The sequence below is a fragment of the Engystomops pustulosus genome, chromosome 5 (genome assembly GCF_040894005.1).
Source record: "Engystomops pustulosus chromosome 5, aEngPut4.maternal, whole genome shotgun sequence".
Lineage (NCBI taxonomy): Eukaryota > Metazoa > Chordata > Amphibia > Anura > Leptodactylidae > Engystomops > Engystomops pustulosus.
Genome location: NC_092415.1, coordinates 116,088,419 through 116,100,117, shown reverse-complemented (window position 1 = coordinate 116,100,117; position 11,699 = coordinate 116,088,419). Strand labels below are relative to the sequence as shown.

Sequence of the window (11,699 nt, the reverse complement as noted above, 5' to 3'; positions counted from 1 at the left end):
GCATCATCACTGACCATCTGTGTTGACTCCTCAAAGTTACTCAGCACCTGACAGATATCAGACATCCACGTCCACTCCTCATTGTAGACTTGAGGAAGCTGACTGACCTGACTAGCAGTTCTGGTGGAAGTTGACATCTGGCAGTCTACAATCACTCTGCGCTGCTGGGAAACTCTGGATAACATGGTTAATGTTGAATTCCACCTCGTGGGCACGTCGCACAACAGTCGGTGAGCAGGCAGTTTGAGGCAGCGCTGCGCTGCCCTGAGAGTGGCAGCATCTTTGCTGGACTTTCTGAAATGCACACAGATGCGGCGCACCTTCGTGAGCAAATCAGACATATTGGGGTATGTCTTGAGGAACCACTGAACTATGAGATTTAACACATGGGCCAGGCACTGGTACAATTGATCACCATCCGGATCGATCACTTTTCTGCCTCTATGCTGCGCTGGTCGGGAGTGCAGCATAGAGGCAGAATCTAAAACTCACCTGTCCGGGTTCCCAACGATGCGGCACTCCACAGGGTATGGGACGGCTCTGAAGCCGGCGCACAAGATGACGTCATCGGATCACATGTGCCGGCTTCAGAACAGGAGGCCCAGGCCGAAGACAGCTGCAGGCGCTGCTCTGGGGGAACCGGGAAAGGTGAATTATTTTTTCTTTCCTGAAGGGGAGGGGAGGGGGCGTTTCAGTGTGTCTGCAGGGAGGGGGGGATGGGGTTAGTGTGTATACAGGGGGAGGGGGGGGGGGTCATTGTGTCCGTGGGGGGAAGGATGGGTTCAGTGTGTATACAGGGGGAGATGGGGGGGGTCAGTGTGTCCGCGGGGGTTGAGAGGGGGTCAGTGTGTCCGCGGGGGGAGGGAGGGGGTCAGAGTGTCCTCAGGGGGAGGAGGGGGGTCAGTATGTCAGCAGGGGGGGGGGGTTCAGTGTGTCCGCAGGGGGAGGGGGGGTTCAGTGTGTCCGCAGGGGGAGGTTGGGGGGGGGGTCAGTGTGCCCGGAGGGGAAGGGGGTTGTCAATGTGTCCTCTGGTGGAAGGGGGGGTGGTGGTGTGTCCGCAGGTGGAAGGGGGGGTGGTCAGTGTGTCCGCAGGTGGAAGGGGGTGGTCAGTATGTCCGCAGGGGAGGGGGGGTTGGTCAGTGTGTCCACTGGAGGGCGGCCCACGGAGGGGCCCACTAAGGCTCTGTCGCCCAGGGGCCCACTAAAACCTGGAGCCGGCCCTGATAGGATACAATAGATTACTTTGCATTATGTAAACCAAATGTTGCGGGGGATCTGTATTAATAAATTGGGGGTGTTGTATATTGATTGGTGCAATATATTATATATATTATATTATATAATATATATTATAATAAAGGGATGTTTTATATGTGGGGAGAGTATGGTCAGTTGTGTTGTGAGGGGTATATATTATTTAGGAGACTATCCAGGAGACTTCATACTGTAAATGACTGGCGTTTTTTTAGGGAGGAGGGGGGGAGATGCTGCACGGAGCTGAAGTTATCTGCCCGTGAATTCAGCAGTGATATGTAATGGATTGGAGAACCCGGAATAAAGTCCTCCTGATGGAAGAGATTGTCATCTATAAGGTACTAGATGCCACTAATGCCTCTCAGTTCCTGTAGTCACAGTGTCAGTGCGCTGTCTGTAGGGTTGTTTATTGTTAGTAAGTTTAAGGATTTACTTAACAGGGAGTGGTCAGGAGTGAGGGGGGCAGCATTTTAATATTCTCCTCAGGCAGCAAATATGCTAGAGTCAGCCCTGACTGAGGTGCCTGGCCTCAGTGAAGTGTGTCAGTTAATGTTTGGTCAGAAACCGGCATTTTTTTATGTGTAGTATAGCTGCTTCACCCAGCTTTTATTTGAGTAGTAAAAGAGCTGGTTGGGTGACTACTCCCACATATCCAGGCCAGGTTTTGGCTGACAGATAAAGTCAGGAAGCTCAGGTGAGCTAGGGGTGTTTTTTTTTGCAGTCTGGGAGTTTGCTATACTGTGTGCAGAGCTGGAGGTGTTACAAAGCCAAGGATCAGCAATCTGCTGATGCTGGTGGGTAGATACAAAACCTACAAAGGAGTGTGAGGAAAGCCCATTTATGTGGACTCTGTGTTTTTCTGTTATTTGCAGAAGCAAGGTATTCTGTTCTGTTTTGAGAAAGAAATAAAACTGTTGCCTGTACTGTTACTGAAGTTGCCATTTGAGTTGATGTCTCACAACTGATATAACAGCCACTCTCTTGCTAACTTCATGTTAACTCTCTGTGTGGGGTATTTGTCTATATCTTACTTGAATGCAGCCTGACTGTTATACAAAATATTTAAATGGAGGGAAAAAAGGAAAGAACCGAGGCTATACATCTCAATTCAAAATCCCATTGACATGAATGTAAGTTTTATTATATCCATTATGTTCAGTTAGGCAAGTATCCATTATGCATGCATTTTTTGAAAAAGGAGAAAAAGTACTGTTTAGAGATTAGCCCCGGGTTCCGACGAGTGACCCGAGGCTGTCGGCTCCTCTCTGTGCCGGGTCCTGCCTCCTGGCAGGACCCGGCTGTATGTAACTGAGCATGCTCAGCATGCTCTGTTACTTACACTATACACTGCAATACAAGTGTATTGCAGTGTAAAGGCTTGAACAAGCGATCGGATGATCGCTTGTTCAAGCCAAGAAGTAGAAAATGTAAAAAAGTAAAAAAAAAAAAATTTTGTCATTTTAGAATATAATTAAATAAATAAAATAAAAGTCCCATAAACCCCCAGTTACACATAAAATGTAAATAAAGTATATTAAACACAAAAACGCATACATATTTGGTATCACCGCTTCCGTATCAATCTGTACAATAAATATAAATCAATATTGAACCCGCTCGGTGAACGACGTAAAAAAAAAAAAAACTCAAAAAACTTCCCATAATATACAATTTTTCATCAAACACTGAAAAGAAAAAGTCCTTTCGCAAAAAATAAGCCCTCAATCAGATCTGACAACAGAAAAGTACAGAAGTTATGGCCCTAAAAAGTTTTCAATAGTAAAAGTAATGTAATTTTCTCCAATATTGGTTTTGCTTAGGAAAATTGAGAAAAGATGAGAAAAACTATATAAATGAGGTATCACCGCAGTTGTAGAGAACCAGAGAATAAAGATAAAATATTATTTTTACATTACGGTGAGCGGGGGGAAAAAAATGCTAAAAATCCAAAATAAAAATTGATGATTTTGTGTCCCCCTTGAAATAGTTAATAAAATCTCATGAATAAGCTTTAGACTCCCAAAATGAATTATCTATACATTGTATCTCATCCCATAAATAATAAGCCTCATATGTTCGCATTACCAAAAAAATAAAAATGTATAGGTAGTACAATGTGACAATACAAATCTGCTGTGAATGGCACCTCCATTCATCTTATGCCCGGCCGTGCGCCCATACAGCAGGACACCACCACATATGGGGTATCGCTGCACTCAGAAGGAATTGGGCATCAAATGTTGCAGTGCGTTTCATCATTTAATTTATTCTAAAACTGTCAGTTTTGGCCTAAATGAATGTATTTTCCCCAAAAAATTGAAAGTTTCTAAATTGCAGGTCCTTATTGTTTTAACCCATGTGAAAGACTTAAAGAGTTAATAGATAGAGATGAGCGAACATACTCGTCCGAGCTTGATGCTCGATCGAGCATTAGCGTACTCGTAACTGCTCGTTGCTCGGACGAGTATTTCGCCCGCTCGAGAAAATGGCAGCTCCCGCCGTTTTGCTTTTTGGCGGCCAGAAACAGAGCCAATCACAAGCCAGGAGACTCTGCACTCCACCCAGCATGACGTGGTACCCTTACACGTCGATAGCAGTGGTTGGCTGGCCAGATCAGGTGACCCTGGGATAGACTAGCCGCTGCCCGCGCTGCTCGGATCATTCTCTGTCTAGATGCCGCTAGGGAGAGAGCTGCTGCTGGTCAGGGAAAGCGTTAGGGTGTTCTATTAGCTTACTGTTAGGCAGGAGTGATTCTACAACAGCCCTTCTTAGGGCTACAATAACGTTATCCTTTTTTTTTTATTTGCTTCTGGCTGGGCTTGCTGGCACTAGTAGTGCAGCTAGTACCATATTGTGAGGAATTAGCAGGGGGACTTGCTACCGTTGTGTTTAGCTCTTAGTGACACACATATCCACCTCAAACACCAAAGTGGGAAAATTTATTAGGGGTTTGATTTCAATTAGGCACAGTCTGCCAGTTTCTTTTTATTTTACGTTTATTTTTTTCATAACTCAGCGTCATCTCATCTGGCATAGTAGTGTGCTTTAATACTTGGCTAGAAAATAGCCATAGGAGAATCCAAACGGCTTACTTACGCCTACAGTAGCGTTATATATATTTGATTTCTGGTTTATCTGCTGGTGGCTGTAGTTGTTGCAGTGCATCTACTAGCAAATTGTGAGCAATTTGGAGTGAGACTTGCGACCACTGTGTTTTGCGCTTAGTGACGCACATATCCATCGCAAAGACCGAAGTGGGAAAATTTATTAGGGCCCGGGGTTGGATTTCAATTAGGCACAGTCTGCCATTTCCTTTTTTATTTTACGTTTATTTTTTTCATAACTCAGCGTCATCTCATCTGGCATAGCAGTGTGCTTTCATACTTGGCTAGAAAATAGCCATAGCAATAGGATAGCATCGTTTGGTTTTAAAAACTAAAAAACACACAAAAAAAAAAAAACACAAAAAAAAGGTAAAAAAAAAATTAAAGTTATAACTATCATTTTCAAAATGTTTAACCCGAGGGCTAGGGGTAGAGGACGAGGGCGGGGACGTGGGCGTCCAACTACTGCAGGGGTCAGAGGCCGTGGTCCTGGGCGAGGTGAGACACCACCTGCTGATGAGGGAGCAGGGGAACGCCGCAGAGCTACACTCCCTAGGTTCATGTCTGAAGTTACTGGGACTCGTGGTAGAGCACTGTTGAGGCCAGAACAGTGCGAACAGGTGATGTCGTGGATTGCCGACAATGCTTCGAGCAATTTGTCCACCAGTCAGTCTTCCACGCAGTCCACCCATGTCACCGAAATCGGCACTCCTCCAGCTCCTGCACCTCAGCCTCCTCCCCCCCAGTCTGCCCCCTCCCAGCAAAATTTGCCATTTGAACCGGCATACTCTGAGGAACTGTTTTCTGGACCCTTCCCACAGTCACAAACCACTTGTCCGGTTGCTGATGAGCAATTTTCCGATGCCCAGGTTTTCCACCAGTCGCAGTCTGTGGGTGATGATGACCTTCTTGACGTAGTGGAAGAAGTGTGTAAAGAGGTGTCCGACGATGAGGAGACACGGTTGTCAGACAGTGGGGAAGTTGTTGTCAGGGCAGGAAGTCCGAGGGGGGAGCAGACTGAGGGATCGGAGGATGATGAGGTGACAGACCCAAGCTGGGTTGAGAGGCCGGGTGAACACAGTGCTTCTGAGACGGAGGAGCGTCCTCGACCAGAACAGGTTGGAAGAGGCAGTGGTGGGGCCAGACGGAGAGGCAGGGCCAGAGCTGGTGCATCAGCGCCAAATGTGTCAACTAGTGAAGCTCCCGTGGCGAGGGCTCCTGCGGCGAGGGCTAGATTTTCAGAAGTCTGGAGGTTCTTTAAGGAAACACCGGATGACCGACGGACTGTGGTGTGCCACATTTGCCAAACCAGGATCAGCAGGGGTTCCACCACTACTAGCTTAACTACCACCAGTATGCGCAGGCATATGAATGCTAAACACCCCACTCAGTGGCAACAAGCCCGTTCACCTCCGGCCGTGCACACCACTGCTCCTTCCCCTGTGTCAGCTGATAGTCAGCCCCCTGCCCAGGACCCTGCCACAAAAACCCCATCGTCGCCTCCACGATCCTCCACAGCATCCACCAGCGTTCAGCTCTCCATACCCCAGACGCTGGAGCGGAAACGCAAATATAGTGCAACCCACCCGCACGCCCAAGCCCTTAATGTGCACATCTCCAGATTGCTAAGCCTGGAGATGCTGCCCTATAGGCTAGTAGAGACCGAGGCCTTTCGCAGCCTCATGGCGGCGGCCGCCCCTCGGTATTTGGTCCCCAGCCGCCACTACTTTTCCCGATGTGCCATCCCAGCCCTGCACCAGCACGTGTCAGACAACATAATCCGTGCCCTGACCAACGCCGTTTCTGACAAGGTCCACCTGACCACGGACACGTGGACGAGTGCTGCCGGGCAGGGCCACTATATATCGCTGACGGCACATTGGGTTAACTTGGTGGAGGCTGGGACCGAGTCTGACCCTGCGGCTGGTCATATACTGCCGACGCCGAGGATTGCGGGGCCTACCTCGGTCCAGGTGTTTCAGGCCTACTATGCCTCCTCCTCCTCCCACCCCTCCTCCACCTCCTCCTCCGAACGACCATCCGTGGGCATGGCCATCAGTCGGTAGCTCTAGGCACAGCAGCAGTGCCGTCGCTAAGCGACAGAAGGCGGTGCTCAATCTGCTGAGCCTAGGCGATAAAAGGCACACCGCCCAAGAACTATTACAGGGCATCACGGCGCAGACTGATCTGTGGCTGGCACCGCTGAACCTGAAGCCAGGCATGGTTGTGTGTGACAATGGCCGTAACCTGGTGGCGGCTCTGCAACTCCGCAGACTGACACATGTGCCATGCCTGGCCCATGTGTTAAATCTGATAGTTCAGCGTTTCCTCAAGACATACCCCAATCTGTCTGATTTGCTCACGAAGGTGCGCCGCATCTGTGCGCATTTCAGGAAGTCCAGCACAGATGCTGCCACTCTCAGGGCAGCGCAGCGCCGCCTCCAACTGCCCGCTCACCGACTGTTGTGCGACGTGCCCACGAGGTGGAATTCAACACTGACCATGTTATCCAGAGTTTACCAGCAGCGCCGAGCGATTGTAGACTGCCAGATGTCAACTTCCACCAGAACTGGTAGTCAGGTCAGTCAGCTTCCTCAAGTCTACAATGAGGAGTGGACGTGGATGTCTGATATCTGTCAGGTGCTGAGTAACTTTGAGGAGTCAACACAGATGGTCAGTGGCGATGCCGCCATCATCAGCCTCACCATCCCCCTGCTTGGCCTGTTGAAAAACTCTCTGGTCAGCATGAAGTCGGAAGCTTTGCGCTCCTCACAAGAGACGGGGGAAGAAGATTCCCTTGTTGATAGCCAAAGCACCCCTAGGTCTGTTTCTCAGCGCATATCGGAGGAGGTGGAGGAGGATGAGGAGGAAGAGGAGGAGAATGTTGGCGAGACACAAGAGGGGACCATTGTTGAGTCCTTCACTGTTGAGCGTGTATGGGCAGAAGAAGAGGAGTTGGAGGAGTTGGAGGAGGAGGAAATGGACAGTCAGGCCAGTGAGGGGAGTGAATTCTTACGCGTTGGTACTCTGGCGCATATGGCAGATTTCATGCTAGGCTGCCTATCCCGTGACCCTCGCGTTCAAAGAATTTATTCCAGCACCGATTACTGGGTGTTCACTCTCCTGGACCCACGGTACAAGCAAAATCTTTCCACTCTCATCCCTGGAGAGGAAAGGAGTGTGAGAATACATGAATACCAGCAGGCCCTGGTGCACAAGCTGAAACAGTATTTCCCTTCTGACAGCGCTAGCGGCAGAGTGCGTAGTTCTGCGGGACAAGTAGCGAGGGAGAGTAGGCGAGCAGGCAGCTTGTCCAGCACTGGCAAGGGTACGCTTTACAAGGCTTTTGCCAGCTTTATGTCACCCCAGCAAGACACTGTCACCTGTCCCCAGTCTCGGCAGAGTAGGGCTGATCTTTACAGAAAGATGGTGAGGGAGTACGTAGCTGACCATACCATCGTCCTAAATGATCACACAGCTCCCTACAACTACTGGGTTTCAAAGCTGGACATGTGGCACGAACTGGCGCTGTACGCCTTGGAGGTTCTTGCCTGCCCTGCCGCTAGCGTCTTGTCCGAGCGGGTTTTTAGTGCAGCTGGTGGCATCATCACCGATAAGCGTACACGCCTGTCGACTGACAGCGCTGACAGGCTGACGCTTATCAAGATGAATAAAGCCTGGATTTCTCCTAATTTCCAATCTCCACCAGGTGAAGGAAGCTCAACCTAAATAATTTATCCACTCCTCCTCCTCCTCATTTTCCTCCTTCTCCTCCTCTTTGTACAGTAAAGCAGAGGAAACTGGCTATTTTTTTACAGGGCCCACTGGCTCTAGCTATAGTACTTTATGCATTTAATTTTTATGGAGGGCCACCGACCCGGTCCTCTGTTTTAAACAATTTTTTGGACTGCCTCATACAGGCACTCAATCTATTCCATTTTTCTGGAGGGCCACCTACCTGCTCCTCTGGTTTGAAAACTTTTTTGGACTGCCACATACAGGCACTTAATCTATTCCATTTTTATGGAGGGCCACCTACCTGCTCCTCTGGTTTGAAAACTTTTTTGGACTGCCACATACAGGCACTCAATCTATTCCATTTTTCTGGAGGGCCACCTACCTGCTCCTCTGGTTTGAAAACTTTTTTGGACTGCCACATACAGGCACTCAATCTATTCCATTTTTATGGAGGGCCACCTACCTGCTCCTCTGGTTTGAAATTTTTTTTGGACTGCCACATACAGGCACTCAATCTATTCCATTTTTATGGAGGGCCACCTACCTGCTCCTCTGGTTTGAAAACTTTTTTGGACTGCCACATACAGGCACTCAATCTATTCCATTTTTCTGGAGGGCCACCTACCTGCTCCTCTGGTTTGAAAACTTTTTTGGACTGCCACATACAGGCACTCAATCTATTCCATTTTTCTGGAGGGCCACCTACCTGCTCCTCTGGTTTGAAAACTTTTTTGGACTGCCACATACAGGCACTCAATCTATTCCATTTTTCTGGAGGGCCACCTACCTGCTCCTCTGGTTTGAAAACTTTTTTGGACTGCCACATACAGGCACTCAATCTATTCCATTTTTATGGAGGGCCACCTACCTGCTCCTCTGGTTTGAAAACTTTTTTGGACTGCCACATACAGGCACTCAATCTATTCCATTTTTCTGGAGGGCCACCTACCTGCTCCTCTGGTTTGAAAACTCTTTTGGACTGCCACATACAGGCACTATCCAAATTGAATTGTCTCCATAGCAGCCTCCACACGTTGTCTCCATTGCTACCTCCAAAAGTCGTCCATATAGCTGCCTCCATACATCGTCCCTTTTTTAAACGAGGTGTGTCAGGCCGAAATTTGGGTTGTTTTCATGGATTCCACATCAAAGTTGTTAACTTTGTCGCCACCCTGCTGTGTTATCCACAAAATACACTGGCAAACTTTTACCATTTACGGATATTATTTCAGCGCTTCTTGCGCATCTGTTTACATTCCCCTCACCCGCCATATCCTAAACTTATAAGAACGCTACTACACTTGATCTTATACAAAAGTTTCTTAGAAGTGCTGTTTGGGGAGTAGCCTAGAGACAGGGGCTTGGATTGGCGAAAGCTCGCCTGGCAGCGGAGCGCCAGCTCCATGCCAAGAGCCAACTAACATAGTTTTAACTGCAGCACCTTTAATCTACTACTAGTTCACTGCCTCCATACATGGCCGCCTTATCAAACGTGCTGTGTCAGGCAGAATTTTGGGTTGTTTTCATGGCTTCCACAACAAACTTGTTAACTTTGTCGCCACCCTGCTGTGTAATCCTCAAAATATACTGGCAAACTTTTACCATTTACGGATATTATTTTAGCGCTTCTTGCGCATCTGTTTACATTCCCCTCACCCGCCATATTCCAAACTTATAAGAACGCTACTACACTTAACTTGGTGCAGGCTGGGACCGAGTCTGACCCTGGGGCTGGTCATATACTGCCGACGCAGAGGATTGCGGGGCCTACCTCGGTCCAGGTGTTTCAGGCCTACTATGCCTCCTCCTCCTCCCACCCCTCCTCCACCTCCTCCTCCTCCTCCGAATTACCATCCGTGGGCATGGCGCCATCAGTCGGTAGCTCTAGGCACAGCAGCAGTGCCGTCGCTAAGTGACAGCAGGCGGTTCTCAAACTGCTGAGCCTAGGTGATAAAAGGCACACCGCCCAAGAGCTATTACAGGGCATTCCGCATCAAACTTGTTAACTTTGTCGCCACCGTGCTGTGTAAGCCACAAAATATACTGGAAAACTTTTTTCATTTACGGATATTATTTCAGCGCTTCTTGCGCAGATGTTTACATTCCCCTCACCCGCCATATCCCAAACTTATAAGAACGCTACTACACTTGATCTTATACAAAAGGTTCTTAGAAGTGCTGTTTGGGGAGTAGCCTAGAGACAGGGGCTTGGATTGGCAAAAGCCCGCCTGGCAGCGGAGCGCCAGCTCCATGCCAAGATCCAACTAACATAGTTTTAACTGCAGCACCTTTAATCTACTACTAGTTCACTGCCTCCATACATGGTCCCCTTATCAAACGAGCTGTGTCAGGCAGAATTTTGGATTGTTTTCATGGCTTCCATGTTAACTTTGTCGCCACCCTGCTGTGTAATCCACAAAATATACTGGCAAACTTTTATCATGTACCGATATTATTTGAGCGCTTCTTGCTCACCTCCTTTGGTTCCTCTCTGCCACCCATTGGTTTGAAGCCTGAGTCCATTTAGGGTATGTTGCCATGCCACTCTCTAGCCTGCCGCTGCTGCCGCTGCCTCTGCTGCCAGGGTCAATTATTGGATGTTTTAGATGCTATCTAGCCTCATTCGGTCACTCTGTCATGGCCATGCTGTTGCCCATAATTTTGGCATAATGGTGCGATTAAGCAGCCTCAGAGGCATCCATGCATGCTGCCCCTGCTGTTTCCTGTCCATTTCCGTGGTGTTTCCATCCTTTTCTGAGGTTCCCAGGTGTTTGGCCAAGCTTCCCTGTGCAGAGCCTTGGTCCCCTTGAAAAATGCTCGAGTCTCCCATTGACTTCAATGGGGCTCGTTACTCGAAACGAGCACTCGAGCATCGGGAAAAGTTCGTCTCGAATAACGAGTACCCGAGCATTTTAGTGCTCGCTCATCTCTATTAATAGAAGTTGTTTTACACATGTTGAGGGGTGACATTTCTATAGTGGGTTCATTTATGGGGTGTTACTATTTTTTAGGCCTTTCAAAGTCACATGGAAACTGAGTTGTCCCTTAAAATGTGAGTTTTGGCAATTTTCATAAAAATGAGAAAAATTGCACCTGCAGTTCTGCGCCTCATAACATCCTAGAAAATGGGATGATGCATAAAATATCATCTCAACAAAAAGCAAACATTCCATAAATATTAATTATCAAGATTTTTGGGAAGTTTTACTTCCTGTCTGGAAAGCAGAACATTTCAAACTTGGAAAATGAAGAATTTTTACAAACTTTTGCCAAATTTTCACCTTTTTTCAGAATGAAACGCAAAACATATCACTTAAATTTTCTAACTAACATGATGTACAATGTGTCACAAGAAAACAGTCTCAAAATCACCTGGATATGTTAATGCGTTCCGAAGTTATAACCAATTATCCTGAGACAGGGCAGATTTGAAAAATCGAGTCTGGTCATTAAGCTGAAAACTATTGTCGGTGATAAGGGGTTAAATATGCATAGGGAGCATGGTTTGGTCTTCAAACAATGCTGCGTTTTAGTATGACACGAACATGACAGCCGCGGCTCTTAGAATCGCTTCACTCTTCACTTCCCTGTGCACTTACATAG

At 47.9% G+C, this 11,699-nt stretch overlaps 1 long non-coding RNA gene across 1 annotated transcript in view; it reads left to right on the top strand.

Moving 5' to 3' along the window:
* The first annotated feature begins 1,977 nt into the window (after window positions 1–1,977).
* LOC140134176 (uncharacterized) overlaps window positions 1,978–11,699 on the top strand; it is a 49,430-nt gene continuing 39,708 nt past the window's right edge. Inside the window, exon 1 of the long non-coding RNA XR_011856097.1 lies at window positions 1,978–2,048. This is a non-coding gene — a long non-coding RNA (uncharacterized lncRNA). The remainder of the gene's footprint in view (window positions 2,049–11,699) is intronic.